Below are 16,164 nucleotides of genomic sequence, written 5' to 3' on the forward strand. Positions count from 1 at the left end.
ATGTGCTTTTTTTCTGCTCCAGGAATCCAATCCAGGATAGCAAATTTATTTAGTTTCATGTCTCCTTAGTTTCCTTTGGTTTGTAAATGTTTCTCAGTCTTTTTAAATTTTTCCCATGACTTTGGCAGTCTTGAGGAGTTCTGGCCATGTATTTTGAGGAATGTCTTTCAAGTTAGGTTTGTCTGATACTTTCTGTATGGATAATTTCACAAAATGTCTTCAAGTTCACCATACTTTTATCTGTTCTGTCCAGTCTACTAACGAGTCCATCAAAGGCATTCTTTATTTCTGTTACACTGTTTTTGATTTCTCTCAATTCCATTTGGTTTTTTTCTTACAATTTCCGTATCTTTTCTGAAATTACCTATCTGCTCCTGTGTGTTCCATTAGGGTCTTTAACATATTAATCATAGTTATTTAAAATTCTCTACCTGGTAGTTCCTAGTCCTCAAACCTGTGTCGTACCTGTGTCTGATTGTCATAATTGATGCATCTCTTCAGAGTATTTTTTCTTGATTTTGGCATGCTTGGTAATTGCTTGATGAAAGTTGGACATCTATCAAACAATGATACTGGGGGACTTATTTTTAATGTTTGGAGAACAGTCCATTTCCTTTTCATAGGCCTTTAGTATGAGGATTTGTGTGAATCTATTTAGGAGTCAGATTGTGTGTAAAGTTTGTTGTTACTATGATTACCAGAGTTGGAATTTGTTGTTGTTTTGTTCACCAGATACTTCAAATTCCTGTAGTAATACTTTTATTATTATTTTTTTGTCTGCCTGATTGGGTTTTGGGCTCTCCTTTGTACTGCTTCCCTGAAAGTGTCTCTTTGTTGCAGCTTTCCTAACTTTTCCACTATTAGTTTTTCCTTGGGGCTTGTTGGTGTGGTGGTGGAGTGGAAGGGTCATGTGGAGCATTCTATGATGTTCTGAGCTTCTTGGAACATCTTGAGCCTCAGGCTATGAACCTGAGTTGAGGGTACAGCCTTCACCAGTTTTCTTCCCCTCCTCCAGGGATTGAGTTTCTTTTTTTGGACTCTCTTTCCTTTCTCCAACTGCAGTGGATGTCCATCAGTGTCTTCAGACTACAGTTTAGGATTTGTTACCCCTGCAGATTAAAGCCTTAGTTACCTGAGGGATATAAGAAAAATTGGTTCAGGCAGAATGTGGCTTCCCTGGTCTTCCCACAGCTGCTGTGGAAATGTTCCCCAGCAGAATAAATTCTTTGTTCCATAAGTGAGATAGGGAACATGAGTTTACATGAATTTCAGCAGTAGCTGTTTTTCCTCTCCACCACGTAGCACCACATAGGGGGAGGGAGGCTATCTCTAAATTCTCCTCAATCCTTCTTTTAAGAGCCAGATGGATGCCCTTAAAGAAAAACCTTCAAGTGGGTGGGAACTTCCCTATGTCTGTGGATAGCAGGAGCTTCACCACAGGTTACAGTTAAACTTTAGCAATTTCTAAAACTTTCTTGTAGGAACATTAACATTTATGACTTTTGTATATCAGGTGGCATCTGCCACAAGTAAGCAAAAGCTCAGGTTTCCCCCTTTATTCACCATTCTCTGGGACCTAGGTTCTCTGATGGGTTCGACAAAAGTCATTAATGTACAGTTCATCTTCTGTCTCATTGTGAGTATGGGAGAGTGAAGTGTTTCTAGTTCTACATTCCTGAGATGAATCCTGGTATCACGATGCTGACAAATGTTTAATGTGTACTTGAAGTCATTAGATTGCTAACAAGCTAGTAAAAACTTGTGAAGCTAAGATCCTGAAAAGTAGGGAAAACCAAAACTGTGAGTCCCATTTGGTATTACTTTTTCCTTCTGGTGAATGATGAATGTGAAATGTTTAAGCCTTAGGGAAGAGAAAATGGAGAAACATAAGTTGCATCTAAAGATAGTGGAAAGGAGGGTGTAACTGCCACTTTTTGGATGAAACCATGGTGGGCAAACATTAAGAGAAAGCGTACGTCAGAAATAGACCACTTTTCACAGGGATCAAAGCCCAGTTATAATTAATTTAAATTAAGTTGATCTATGATTGCTTTTGCCTCCAGCCTAGCTGACAGCCTGAAGCAAAATTAAATCCTCAATGGGAAACCTAAGCCAGAGCTTTGAGTTATCTACAGGATTTTTCATAAAGAAGATCCATCTCTCTATCTAAATGACCAGACCTATAAAAACGAAGAACTGTCTCCAAAAATGTGAACACAAAGTTGAACAGCAGAAAGAGATCAAAGAAAGATAATGTAATAAAATTATTAAATACAAATTTTAATATTATTATATATAATATGCTCAGGAAAATGAAATACAAGATGGAGAAAGTAAGCAGAGAACCAGCAACTATAAAAATAAAGCAAACGAATGTCCCAGAATTTAAAAGAATACAACTGAAATTAAGAATTCAGTGAATGAGTTTAAAAGGTGATTTGAGGGAACCTAAGAGAGAATTAGTGAACTGAAATACAGTTCAGAACAATATAAACATGCTAAAGCACATAGGGTTTAAAGGATGGGACCTAAAATAAGAGACTAATAGACCTGCACAAACTGGCATGAAAGTGATGTTATTCATGCAGTAGAAAAATAATTCCTAGATGGCAGTTCAGACAAACAGGAGAGAAATAAAATTTTTAAAATTTGGCAGGGAAAGCATATGAGTGGTAAATGTAAATAAATATTGCCTGTATGAAATAACAATATTCACCTGTTGAGCTTAAATGGATGGGGAGCTAAAATATATAGTAATAGCATAATAAGCAAGAGAGAGATTAAAAAAGATTTATGAGCTCTGTTTAGTATCACTTTTTCCTGCAAACGTATTGCTAAATTCAAAATGATGGGTAAAATGTCAATAAATTAAATAGAGCTTAATCTAGATTCACAGGGGGTGATGTCTCTTGAGATAATAGAAATGGATATTATACTCATCTTTATAATAAAAAATTATATTAAAATCTCTAGAGATACCACTAAAAGTAAAGGAATGCCTAAGCAAATGCTAATGAAGGGGAAATATTCACATGAAGAAGTCAAAAACAGAGAGAAAAGGGAACATAAATAGGTATAACATGAAAAATAATAAATATGTGATAGGTCTAAACCAAATACATCAGCAATTGCATTAAATATACTATGCACATATAAAGATAAAAAGAGAGTTTGTGTTGTTTTACCAGTATCAGAAAATGAGAATTTAAGGCAAAATAACAAACCAGAAGAAACAATAACAAAACATGTCTTTCAACAATCTTTCTAGTAGCCAGTCATAACCACTCAGAAAATCTAGTGGGATTAAATAGAATGGCATTCACAATCATGTTGAAAAAATTCTAATATTCCTAAGAAATCATGTGAGAAATGTACAAGATCATTATAAATAAGTTTCCAAAATAGCAGTTCTCAAAATGTTCAGTAGCGTTATTCAGAGGTTACATATTTGACGCATGTTCTCTGAACAGACTGAACTCAGGAACAGGTATAAGAAGACATCAAACATCTGTAAAAATTCAAAACCATGCTGCTCTTCTCACTATGTTTTGTTTTGTTTCATTTTGTTTTGTTTTGGAAAATATTGTTACTGTTTCATAAAACATGTTAAATATATTAAAATGCAATGGGTGTATTAATACTATTTTAAATGAATTAATCCATTAATATGTTTTAAATTCCACAGTTCTAATATCTAACAAAATGAATATCAATATATATAATGCAAAGGAGTCCTGAGCCTAAATACTTGGGAAGTACTGCTCTAAACAGCTGACAACAAACATAAAAGATTTCCTACTACTATTGCAATAGATACACGTTAAAAGTGTTACTTCTCTCAAAATCAACCTGTAAAGGCAAAGATGGGTTCCATTTCCTTTTCTTTAGAAACATTTTACTCCATCCACAAATTTACATGTAGGCGTACAGATATACAATTAACTCAGTTTTTAACAGATGATTGAAACTGGGGTTCTTGCCCATTAAAAATAAGAGAGAGAGGGAGAAAGAGAGAGAGAGAGAGAGAGAAAAGAAAAGAAAGGAGATAAAAAGCTGGGCTCTGAAATCCAGCACCAAGAGAGGTACACTGGTACAAAAAGATTTAAAAATTCTATAGCCTTAAAACTGGCTTTCCAATATGTTAGGAAAATGATAGTAGGGCAAAGCGTTGGGAAAGCTGAAGAAAGTTAGCTGCAGAAGACTTTTTAAAATCTTTCTTAATCTTAAAATTATCTAATTTACATATAGTCAGCAAAGAATCTGGTATAATATGAAGAAAAAACAACAACGAGCTATACATTTTAAAATTCCATTACTTTCCTTATTAAATAATTTAGATACTCCGTCTAGATAAGCACTTGTTGTAAAGGAGATTGAATCACAATTAAGATATCTGTATTACTTAACCTTTAAGAGTCTTTTCCATATAAAGTATACTTGGAAATATTTTAAATAATCTCTAAAGAATTGAATATTAGAACTAAGAAATTCTCATTAACATGCTTTTGTTAACCAAATGTCATATTTGGTACTGACTGCAAGCAAGTTAAATGAGAAACTGTCACACTTGACGTATCAGATTAAAAGAAAATGTCTGATGTTGCTGTGAACTTTTTTAGAGTACATAAATATACTAAGAAACATTCTGACTTTTCCACTCAGATGAAAGTTAGAAGCATATCTGTCACTTACGCTATCCATTATCACCTTCTAATACATCTAGTTTCTAGGGCATCACATTTTAAGTTGCTTATACCCAAGTGTGCAAGAGTACCAAAATTAATCAATGATTAATATTTGCTTCCAATTTTTGGCACTTGTCACTACACAGTTTATAGATGGTTCATTGCTATCTGTTTTACTTTTTTTGTATTTTACCAATTTATCTTGTGGATTGTCTATTACATGCCCTAAAATATGTCTCATGAGGACATGTTTTTTTTCCTACTTTGATCATAGCTTTATTCTCAATGTCTATCAATATGCCTGGCTAAGGTAGGTGCTCAATAATTATTTGTTGAATGGCGTGAATTAATCATTCCTAGTTTGGAAATTATACATTACACATCCAACCACCTAACTTTTTATTCAACAAATATTCATTCAGCATCTAGGTATCCTGATACAATATAGAAATACATGAATGAGCTTGTAGTCTTGTCCAAATGTTATTAGTGAAATTTATGGAATTTTATCACTATGTATCATGCAAAACAAACCTTCAGATTTGCTGTATAATGAAAACTTTTAAAATAGGATTCTGTTCTGGATTAGTGGATGCTTTCTATTTCAATGTAAGACATGTTGCTTGACCCTGACAAGGTTTATTAAACCATTCAGTTGTAAGATAGAGCCCTTCTGCCAACATTTGAGTGTTTTGCCTACAAAGAGTCAGCTGTTCTGATCACAAAGCTATTTCTATCAGTTGTAGGTGTTATACATAAAGTAGTTTTATATTCTATAAACCAATGATATACGGGTATAAAAGTAATTCAAGTTGATCTTCCTATAGTTTGGATGGTTCTGAAAGTTTGACAAATGTGACAAAATAAAAACGTATTAAATTAGGTATGGGTAAGAATGGGTAAAAAGCTAGTTTAAAAAAAACTATAAAGTGATATCAGATGAGTGTACTTCTCACTGTTTTAAGAAAAATCTGAAAATTATATATTAAACTATTTTAAAACATATTGAAACAAGGCACATGTGTAAAATTTTTATGATTCTCAGAAATAATTTCTACTACATGCAGATATTTTGTATGGTGCAATAGAAAGACACTTTACAGTATGATGGACATGAGTTAATCTCAACTGTGCCATTCATAATCTATGAGGATCTATATCAAAATAGCTAATCTCATGGTCTTCAGTTTTCTAATCTGTAAAATTTTGTGATGTGTCATGAGATAAAGAACATAAAGTAAATGGCAAAACAAGATCATTCAAAAATTGAAAGATGACATCACAAACATTTAATACTTAGACATTACCAACAGTAAAAGAAAAATTTAAATCCCACAAAGTGCTTACTGCCCTGAGAGTCTTCATGTTTGTTTCATGACAAATATTTCAGAGATAGATCAATTTATTTCAGGTGGTTTGACTTTGATAGAATGGTTAAAAGTTTATTTGGATTAGGGTACATGTTGTTTCATATAAGCTCATTTCCTTTGTTTAATTATGAATATCTTGGTTTTGCTGGTGTGATCCAAATTGCCTTTTCTAATTAAGATTTTAGTTACTGAATGTTATGTTGAAGTACTCCCATGACATTGACATAACTTTATATATTTACTGTTAAATTACTTATAAAAACTGTAGCCTATCTAGAACACTCAAATATTGGATAATACAGAGAGTATTACTCAGTAATAATCGAATGAGGTAATATTCTAATTTCATGGCAGGTTAACAAAATTCCACAGAATCACATATCAAACCTGACAATTTTAAGACTTATTTTACTTCTTAGTTGTGTTTTTCTAGGCTAGCCAATCATAATATTTGCATAAAAACATATATATAATGTGCATAAAATTATTAGTTTTTATTTTATTTGCAATTATAACTCATTGTTAGAAGTAGCCAGGGCCACACACAGACATTTATAACATGACAACAGCTACAAGGAAGAGTGATTCGATTATGACAGTTTCTCTCCTACCTGCTCCTATCCTGCTTCTCTAGAAATAATGACCTTAACCTTCAACTTCACATGGCAGGGTTTATTTGTCACTCTTGCTTTCTACTTGACAGCAGGGGATTTATAAGAACCAGTAATGTATCTGTATTGATTGTTAAACTTCAGTTCTTCTAGGATAAGTATAATTTTTTTCCTGCTTTCCCAATTTCTGTACTGTTTTTTCTCTAGATCAACCTTAATCTGGTTCTCCATCCCTCCCTATAATTTTATTAGCAGCTCTTCTAGATCAACACCATTTCAGTGAGTTATTTTCTGTGGTCTAAAACATAAGAATAAACAGAGGGTTCTCTAAAGGAAGTAGACTTAATGTAGTCTTTGCAGATGAGGAAAAGCTTCCAGGAAAAGGTGACATCTAAACTGATGAGGTGAGGTCAGAATGACCATCATTAAAAAGTCTACGGTTCTGTGCTGCATTCAAAATAATTTCTACCAATCTATCTTTCAGTTCACTAATTCTTGCTGTATCTAGTAAGCTATTTAGCCTAAATTTGAATTGTTCTTCTTAATTTTGTTTTCCATATATTTATTTCAAGAATTTCCTTTTAGTTCTACTTAACTAAACCCTGTCTGTTGTTTTCCATATTATCTTATTCTTGTCATAGATCTCTGTTATTGTTATCTATTTGATCACTTTAAGCATACTTATTTTAAGATCTCTTCCATATTTTTCTATTATTTGCTATTTCTCTGCTATGAGTTCTCCAGTGTATTGCATCTGTGACCTTGTTTTGTGGCAATCCGTTTCTTCACTTTTTTTTGGTAAGTTCGACTTATGAATTTGTCTTTTAAGAAATTGTTCCCATGGAAGTCCTGCATGCCTTCATGTGAAGATACCTCTATGGGATTGTTTTATGGTGCTCTAAGAGTTTTGCCAGTACTGAATTAGCTTTCTGTTAATTTCTCAAATTGGAATTTCCTAGCTTTACACATTAAAGGATTTGGTTTCATATTTCTCTGTTCTCTTTTCCCACCCACTGTCTGTAGTAGTTGGCCTCTATGCCATAGCTCTAGTACAGTGGAAGAGTTTTTGTAATCTTTTTTTCAAAGATGGGTTAGCTTTTCTTGGTTCACGATTTTATATAAAGAGCTCAGAAACGGCACTTGACATTGGGACCGTGGCTGTAATTCCTGTAACCACATTCAGCCCTTTATGTGTGTATCTGGTTCTGACACCCACATTGAGAAAAGGAGAAAATAGTGCTTACTTATTGCTCTGGTTTTGAGTTTTTATTTCTAGCATTGAAAGTTTTCTTTAAATTTGAACATAACTGTATTTTTAAATGTTTAATTATAAGTTATCTAGCATTTTAAAATAATTTGAGTGAAAAAGTCCTACGTTAGCTCAATCTATTATATAAATTATACATTGAGACTTATTTTTTATTGTATTATTTTGTGTTTGTATTTTAAAATTTGTTGGAGGAAGGAAGCCTTAAAAATTGGTGGGAATACTTTGAATAGGGTGAAATCTAGAGGGATTCTTAGGGAACTGGGTACAAACATTAAATGAAATCCTCCCTCCTTCAATCTTTCTGTCATGGATGAGAAGTGAAAATAACGTTTTTGAAAATAATCACCTGTAGATGAGTCTCAGCCACTCTGTGCCTCTGGTCCATTACTGACCACATTTTCTCACTTTTGTTTTATTTTTGTTTATTTAGTTGGTTGTTGTACACTCTGGAAAAATATACAAACATAATATTTTCCTGTAAATTGATCCACTGCAATGGTGAATGGTTGGATTAAAATAGTTAAAAGACAAAAAAAAAAAAAGGTCTACAAATAATAAATGCTGGAGAGGGTGTAGAGAAAAGGGAACCCTCCTACACTGCTGGTGGGACTGTAAATTGGTACAGTCACTGTGGAAAACATTATGGAGGTTCCTCAGAAAATTAAAAGTAGAATTACCGTATAATTCCAGCAGTCCCACTCCTGGGCATATATCCAGACAAAACTATAATTCAAAAAGATACACGTGCCCCGATGTTCATTCACAATAGCCAAGACATGGAAACAACCTAAATGTCCATTGACAGATGAATGGATAAAGAAGACATGGTACATATATACAATGGAATACTACTCAGCCATAAAAAGATAAAATAATGCCATCTGCAGCAACATGGATGCAACTAGAGATTAGCATACTAAGTGAAGTAAATCAGAAATAGAAAGACAAATACCATATGATATCACTTATATGTGGAATCTAAAATATGACACAAATGAACCTATCTGTGAAACAGAAACAGAGTTACGGACATAGAGAATAGACTGTTAGTTGACAAGAGGGAGGGTGGTGGGAGAAGGATGGATTGGGAGTTTGAGATTAGCATATGCAAACTGGCATATATAGAATGAATAAACAACAAGGTCCTACTGTATAGCACAGGGAATGATATTCAATATCCTGTGATAAACCATAATGGAAAAGAATATGAAAAAGAATGTATATATATGTATAACTGAGTCACTTTGTTGTACAGAAGTAATTAATACATTGTAAATCAACTATACTTCAATAAAAAACAAATAAATTGATGAGACGAAATTATCCATTAAAGTGTCTTCACTATTAAAAAAAAGTGTTTTCATTGTAGGATCATTTTTCTTTTAGTAAATGTAAATACCAAAGTGATTGTCATTTGCTGAGTCTGTTATACGTCAAACAATCACCTCATCACTGGGTAATTACCTTCAGAGTAGGAACTACTTTTCATAGACAGAAAAAAAAAAATTAGGGGTCTATTGAGTCAACATGTATCCTTCCTTATAAAGAAGAGTGTCCCACATCCAAAAACAAGCATTCTTTACCGATATGCTTTTAGGTACGGGTGAGTGATTAAATTGTATTTTATGAAATCCTAAAGCATTTCATAATTTATATAATAAAATTGTAATTATAGTATTTATCAGTTATTTCCATCTAAATATGCCATGATGAAAAGCAAAAGCATCACTTTTTATTACTCTGTTCATCGCCTTTTATAATAAGAAGTATTCAGAAAATTAAGGGAATTATTAACATTGTGCTTATTCTTATAACATTATAGAAAACTTTAGTAAAGGTCTAGTTATTTTATCCAGAATCTCTTTAATCACAATTGTTCTAATATGACAGAAGTGAATGCTAGGGTAAAGATCTATATTTTTCTCTTGTGAATAACAGCAATATTGACTGGCAATGCTTGTCAGTATTGCCATTGAGCTGAAGCAGTAAATAACTTTTTTATTAGAGGCATTAATCAAATGCAATGTATCCACATTTGACTTGTACTTATATATGAGCTCCATGAATATTTAGACATCATTATTTTTAAATATGTAAATAATTGCAGTGAAACTGAATATTAAGTATCCCTAGGTAACATCTACAACTTTCAATACATAATTAAATTTATGAAGAGGAGGTTTGGAATTTGACTTAGTTAGGAGATTGATTTGCATAAAATATGGCTGAGCCCTTCAGTATTAGATATAAAATATTTTTTTATTCACTGTTTCCCAAATTCTTGCCAGAATACAACAGAAAATATATGCAGAATAAGCTGCAATACTGAATCATGATGAAGCATTTTAAATCATATCACATTCACCATGGTCATATATATTTTTAATATTCTTAAAAATGTTTACTTTTTTTTCAGTAAAACTTACCTTCTAAGAGGATATGGAAAATCTCATGGTGATTTTTCATGGGGAAAAGCTCAATACCACCTTTCACATATGGGATATATAAAATTAACAATTGGTCAATAGACAGATACCTATAAAAAAGCTTGTGGTAAATACTCCGCAAATGTCAGGGTGAAGGAAATGTGGTGTTTTATCTTTGTTTCCCTAAACTATGAGAACTGCTGGAGGAAAAAGAAGAGGACATAAGTTATAGTATTATTGAATAAGTAGTCAATAAATCACTTACACTCAAATGACTAAGGTCAAAAGAAGGGGGGAGGGAGAAGAGTGATGGAGAGAGAAAGAGGGAGAGAGAATCTTGTTGACACCAAACACATGTTTGATTTTTAAGATGATGGTAGAAAATTTGAGATTTTGTATATCTGCTCACAAATAATTAATTTAATTGCTGTTTTTAAAATACATTAATTCTCACTAGAAAAGATTTAAAGTATAACTCTACTAGATTTTGATTAAATTCTCAATGATAAAGGACATATGTCAGATGTCAGTGTTTAGTAAGAACAGTGTTTACGATCCAGTGACAGAGAAACAGTAAATTCAGGGCAGTAAAGAAGGGCAACTGAATTACGGATTCTAGGCTACATAAAATATTCTAATATCATCAATGCTTTGGGATTATTAAAAAGTGTCCATATCAGAGAAAAATATCTGTGCAACTTTGAGACTACATTCGCCATTCACTTTATTAATTGCCAGGTAAGATTTTATTGAGCCCATCCATCAATTTTTTTTTTTTTTCAAATTTCTGAAACTAGTTGTTTTGGGACTGATTGTTCCTAAAGGCTCTTCTTCACTTGCTTTCCCTGTTCTGTTAATATAAATAATTAAAGAAATTTGTGTGTATACACTGCTCTTTACTTTTAATATACTTGTCATTAAATGTAAAATAATAGCAACAGATCAAGAAACTCTGTAAGATGACAAAACATCATTATGGAATTAAATATTTTCATGAAATGGGTGAAACAACTGTTTTTTAACTTTGAGATTACAATTTACCCTTCCTTTCCTTTTATTGGGGGGGATTAATATTTCATTATATGTGAAAGATCCCACTAAGATTATGTGTTACATATTTATAAGAATCCTGTTTGACCACACATACATACATGCATACATAAATTTTTCCTATGAAGACCAAGAGATACAGAATAATAAAAAGAAAATATTTTTAGGATTGATTGATAATTTGTTCTGAGGAGAAAATAAAGGCAAAAAAGTGAGAAATGTGTTATTAATAATTTTACTTAAAATTTATTTAATTATATGAATTATTTTAGAGTTGAAAAGTCATCTTTATTGTGTTCAGTGGTCCTAGCATCCTCTTGCCAAAATACAAATTCTCATAGAATATCAAGATGGAAAGAAAGAGATACAAAGAATGTTAAAATATAGGACTTAAGCCTTTTGTCTGTTAAGGATATATTGAATGTGTGTATGAGAGCAAATACTTAAACCAATGAATATTTGCATTTTAATGTTTAAAATATTTGGAATTTGCTAGTTGAAAATAATTTTATTTTGATATTGTGATTAAACTATCCTATTATTTTGATTTGATGTTGGGTACATGACTATACATATTGTCCAAAATCATAAAAGTGTAAGCTTAGAGTGTGAATTGTACTCTATTAAATAATGTCTCAATAAAAAAATGTATAAAATGTAAATTATTTCAAACATTCTCTCATAGATCAGACTCTACATATGTTAACAGGAAGAATCTTTCAATGCAAATAAATTGCACAGAATTATTGATTTTACTATTTGAATAATGACATTAAAATTAACTTTAATTTTTGAGAAATAATTTAAAAACTTTTTTAATCTTTAAAATACTGTATATAAGGAGCTTCCCTGGTGGCACAGTCATTAAGAATCCACCTGCCAATGCAGGGGACACGGGTTCGAGCCCTGGTCCGAGAAGATCCCACATGCTGCAGAGCAACTAAGCCAGTGCACCACAACTACTGAGCCTGTGCTATAGAGCCCGCGAGCCACAACTACTGAGACCACGTGCCACAACTACTGAAGCCTGCTTGCCTAGAGCCCATGCTCCACAACAAGAGAAGCTACCACAGTGAGAAGCCTGTGCACCACGACAAAGAGTAGCTCCTTCTTGCCACAACTAGAGAAACCCCACATGCAGCAATGAAAACCCAACCCAGCCAAAAATAAAAATAAATAAAATAAATTTTAAAAAATACTGTGTATAAGATTCATGTTTCAAAGAGCAATCAAACTATTGGCTTACTGTAAGGTAGGTGATGATTTTAAATATTTGTATAGTAAATGTATTTGTATAATTTTTTTCCTTAAATACAAAGATCTGTTACTTTTCAATAAACTAAAATATTAGATAACAGGGACAGTTTCTTGACTATCTATCACATTCATCTAATCTTTCTCAGAATTTTATAGTATCATTACAGTGTTAATTTTTGGAATTCTGTCAAATATAGTTCAATTTTATTTAGACATTATCTCAAATTTAGAGAAAAGTGCAGTAGAGAAACTTTAAAATATTTTTCTGAAGTATCTGAGAGAAAATTACCCATATGATGCCTCAGTATTTTTATTTATATTTCCCACATACAAGAATATTATCTTATATCTTTAGTCTTTTCTTGATTGTAAAGATCTTGACATTTCTAGCCAGTTTTTTTTTTTGTTATTGTTTGTTTGGTTTTTTGTTTTGTTTTGCATAATGTCCCAAATCTGAGTCTCTTTGATACTTCTTGTTTAGATACTTTTCATGCATCTTTGGAAGGTATATCAGAGAAGTGATGCTGGGTCCTAGCAGCATCCCCAGGGAAGAAGTTTGACCCACTTGGGTTCTGACACCCTGTTCTAGCTATGCCTGGCCATCACCCTCTGGCACAGAAGCACTTACTAACTTCTTGTGAGCCACTATGGCCATACTTTTACCACCACACCAGCACGGGAGTCTGTCTGCCTTATTTAACCCTAACTAGTAGCTTTAGGCTGATTCATTCATGAAGGGAAAAAAAGGAGGAAAAAAAAGAGAAAGGAGAAATGTAACACATTTTAAAACTGTTAATCAGGTTTAATTTACATAAAATAAAATTCACTCATATTAAGTGCACAGCTCAGTGAATCCACCACCACAATACAGCTGTAGCTTATTTTCATCATCTCTCCCAAATTTTCTTGTGTTCACTGCAGTTGATACTGTTTTCTTGGCCCCAGTTACATGGAAAAACTGTTCTGCTTTCTGTCCCTATAGTTTTGCCTTTTCTAAAGTTGTTTTTAAATAGAATCATAAAGTATATAATTTTTTTTCCATCTAGCTCCTGACAACTGGAAATACGTTGAGATTAATCCATGTTGTATATACCAATAGTATTCTATCATTATCCCTTCACCATAATTTGTTTATTCACCAGTTGACAGATGTTCTGATTTGGGATATTAAGATGAATGTTGTTATGAACCCCTGCATCTGAATTTTGTGTTAACATGTTTTTATTTGTTTTAGGTTGAACTGGTGGGTTATATGGTAAATACATTTTAAACTTAATAAGAAACAAATTATTTTCCAAAACTGTAGTACCATTTAGAACCTCTCCAACAACGAATGAATGTTCTAGATGTTCCACATACTTTCCAATAATTTGTATCATCATTCTTTTAAATTTTAGCTATGCCTCTGTGTGTGTAAAGGTATCTCCTTGAGTTTTTAATTTGCATTTCATGAAGCCTACTGATCTTGAGAAATGTTAATGTGCTTATTAGCTATTCTTTGTATACTAAATTGACTTCAAAATTTTTTTCCCTCTTTTTATTGAGATTTTTGTCTCATCGAATTTTAGGAGTTATTTATATACTTCTGTGGCCAGATGATTGGTTAGATGTTTTACAAATTTTCTGCCTCCAAGTGAGTACCTTGCCTTTTCATTTTACCAACAGTGTCATGAAATGCAGACATTTTAATTTTAAAAAATTTATTATTGATTGATTGATTCATTCATTCATTCATGCTTGTTGTAGGTTAGGGGTCAGTGTTGGCTGACTTAGTCTGCACATGTCTTTTGTTCACTGACTTTTTGTATCTTATTTTCTTATTCTTCGGAATATTAAGCATCCATACTCAGAACTCTAGTAGACATCTTGTGACTGTGCACAAATAAGCATAGAATAAGGGTGACTGTGAAGAAAGAGTCTGGGCTCTTAATGACACTAAAGTTCTTTAGTTCTAGCCCTGGACCATCACCTTTATGTTTCTTTTTATGTGGTAAAATTAAAACCCTTAATTTTTTCAAGCTACACTTTTTCAGATCCTATTGACAGAAGTTAAAAGCAATTCCTCGCTGATGCAGTATGAAAAGTTATTTTTAAATTATAAATTATAAAATACATTTCCTTTTGAAAAAATTACAATTAACATTCTCTTGACAAAATATTATATTAGTAGTGGAAACTACTTTTATCAGATATTTATTGGATACTTAAATATTGAAAATTAAATATTGAAACATATTTATTCATATACTAGTGAACTAGTGATGTCTGTGGTAAATCAGTATCAATAAAGTACAGAAATATACATTTTGGGGTTCCCTATATCAATTGTGGTAGTTGTAATAAAATTATACACATTGGTAAAACTCTTTAAATATACACTCAAATAGAAACAGTGAATTGAATTGCATACGATTTATACCTCTATTGAGCTGCTTTAAAAATCTCATGTGACTTTTATGAAGGATTCAACATTGAGTCACTTATTCATATAAATGAATTCTAGATACCACAAATATGAAAATCTATTGACTAAAAGAGAAATTTACCAAATGCCACTTAATTTTTTTTCACATGATAAAGTAAATACTTGTCAAACCTACGAAGTATGTGAAAAAGAGTTTTGAAACTTCAACTTTGATTGTGCCTATTTTAATGGCTTACTATTGTGAATATTTCTGTCTTTTTTTGTAAAACAAACTAAGCTGATTTAAGGTCGATGGTGAAACTGTCAGCTGTGAATTTCTTAACTTCATTATTCTTTCATATCCTCTGTGAGGACAATCTCAGTTTATATTATATCATTCAATTGAACTTTGTCCAAGAAGGTACCTTTATTTATCTTGAAAATTGTTTTCTATTGTTGTAATATATGCCCACTGGAAGGTTTTGGTTTCGGATTGTTGGGATGGTTAGGTTTGAAATTCGTGAAAGGACAATAAAATTCAGATAAGTATAATAATATTATCATTATTATTTATTTTGTTTCAGTTAGTCATACTTCATTGTAACATATTTATTCTGGAAATTAACCAGAGATGCTATATATGCCAAATCTGCATGTACTCTAAAATGTATTTAACTAGGCTGTTGCTACTGGAGCCAGTAACAGATTTCCTTTAGGGTTAAGAGGGCTGCACTGATATCTGACAGATGTGTGTAGTGATTCTTCATATTCCAATCAATATTTGATGCTTTTGAACTTACATGAACATATGCCTGCATGCACTGCGTTTTCTGAGACTTTAGAAGGAAAAGAAGAAAAAAAAAAAAACAAACCTCACAAACAAGAACACTATGCATTTTTATCAGCTTGCTTAGAGAAACAGTCTGACACACTTTATTTTCATTTTGTGTCTGTCAAGGTAAAGTACATGCTCCAGGGTGAGAAAAGAAATAGGGAACAGATATTTCCCTGAATTGATAGACATGACATTTGTGCAACTAGGTAGATAGAATGATTCACAGAAATGGAATAAGAAGGAAGAAAGGTGAAAT

Source organism: Balaenoptera acutorostrata, chromosome 3, assembly GCF_949987535.1.
Source record: "Balaenoptera acutorostrata chromosome 3, mBalAcu1.1, whole genome shotgun sequence".
Taxonomy (NCBI): Eukaryota; Metazoa; Chordata; class Mammalia; order Artiodactyla; family Balaenopteridae; genus Balaenoptera; species Balaenoptera acutorostrata.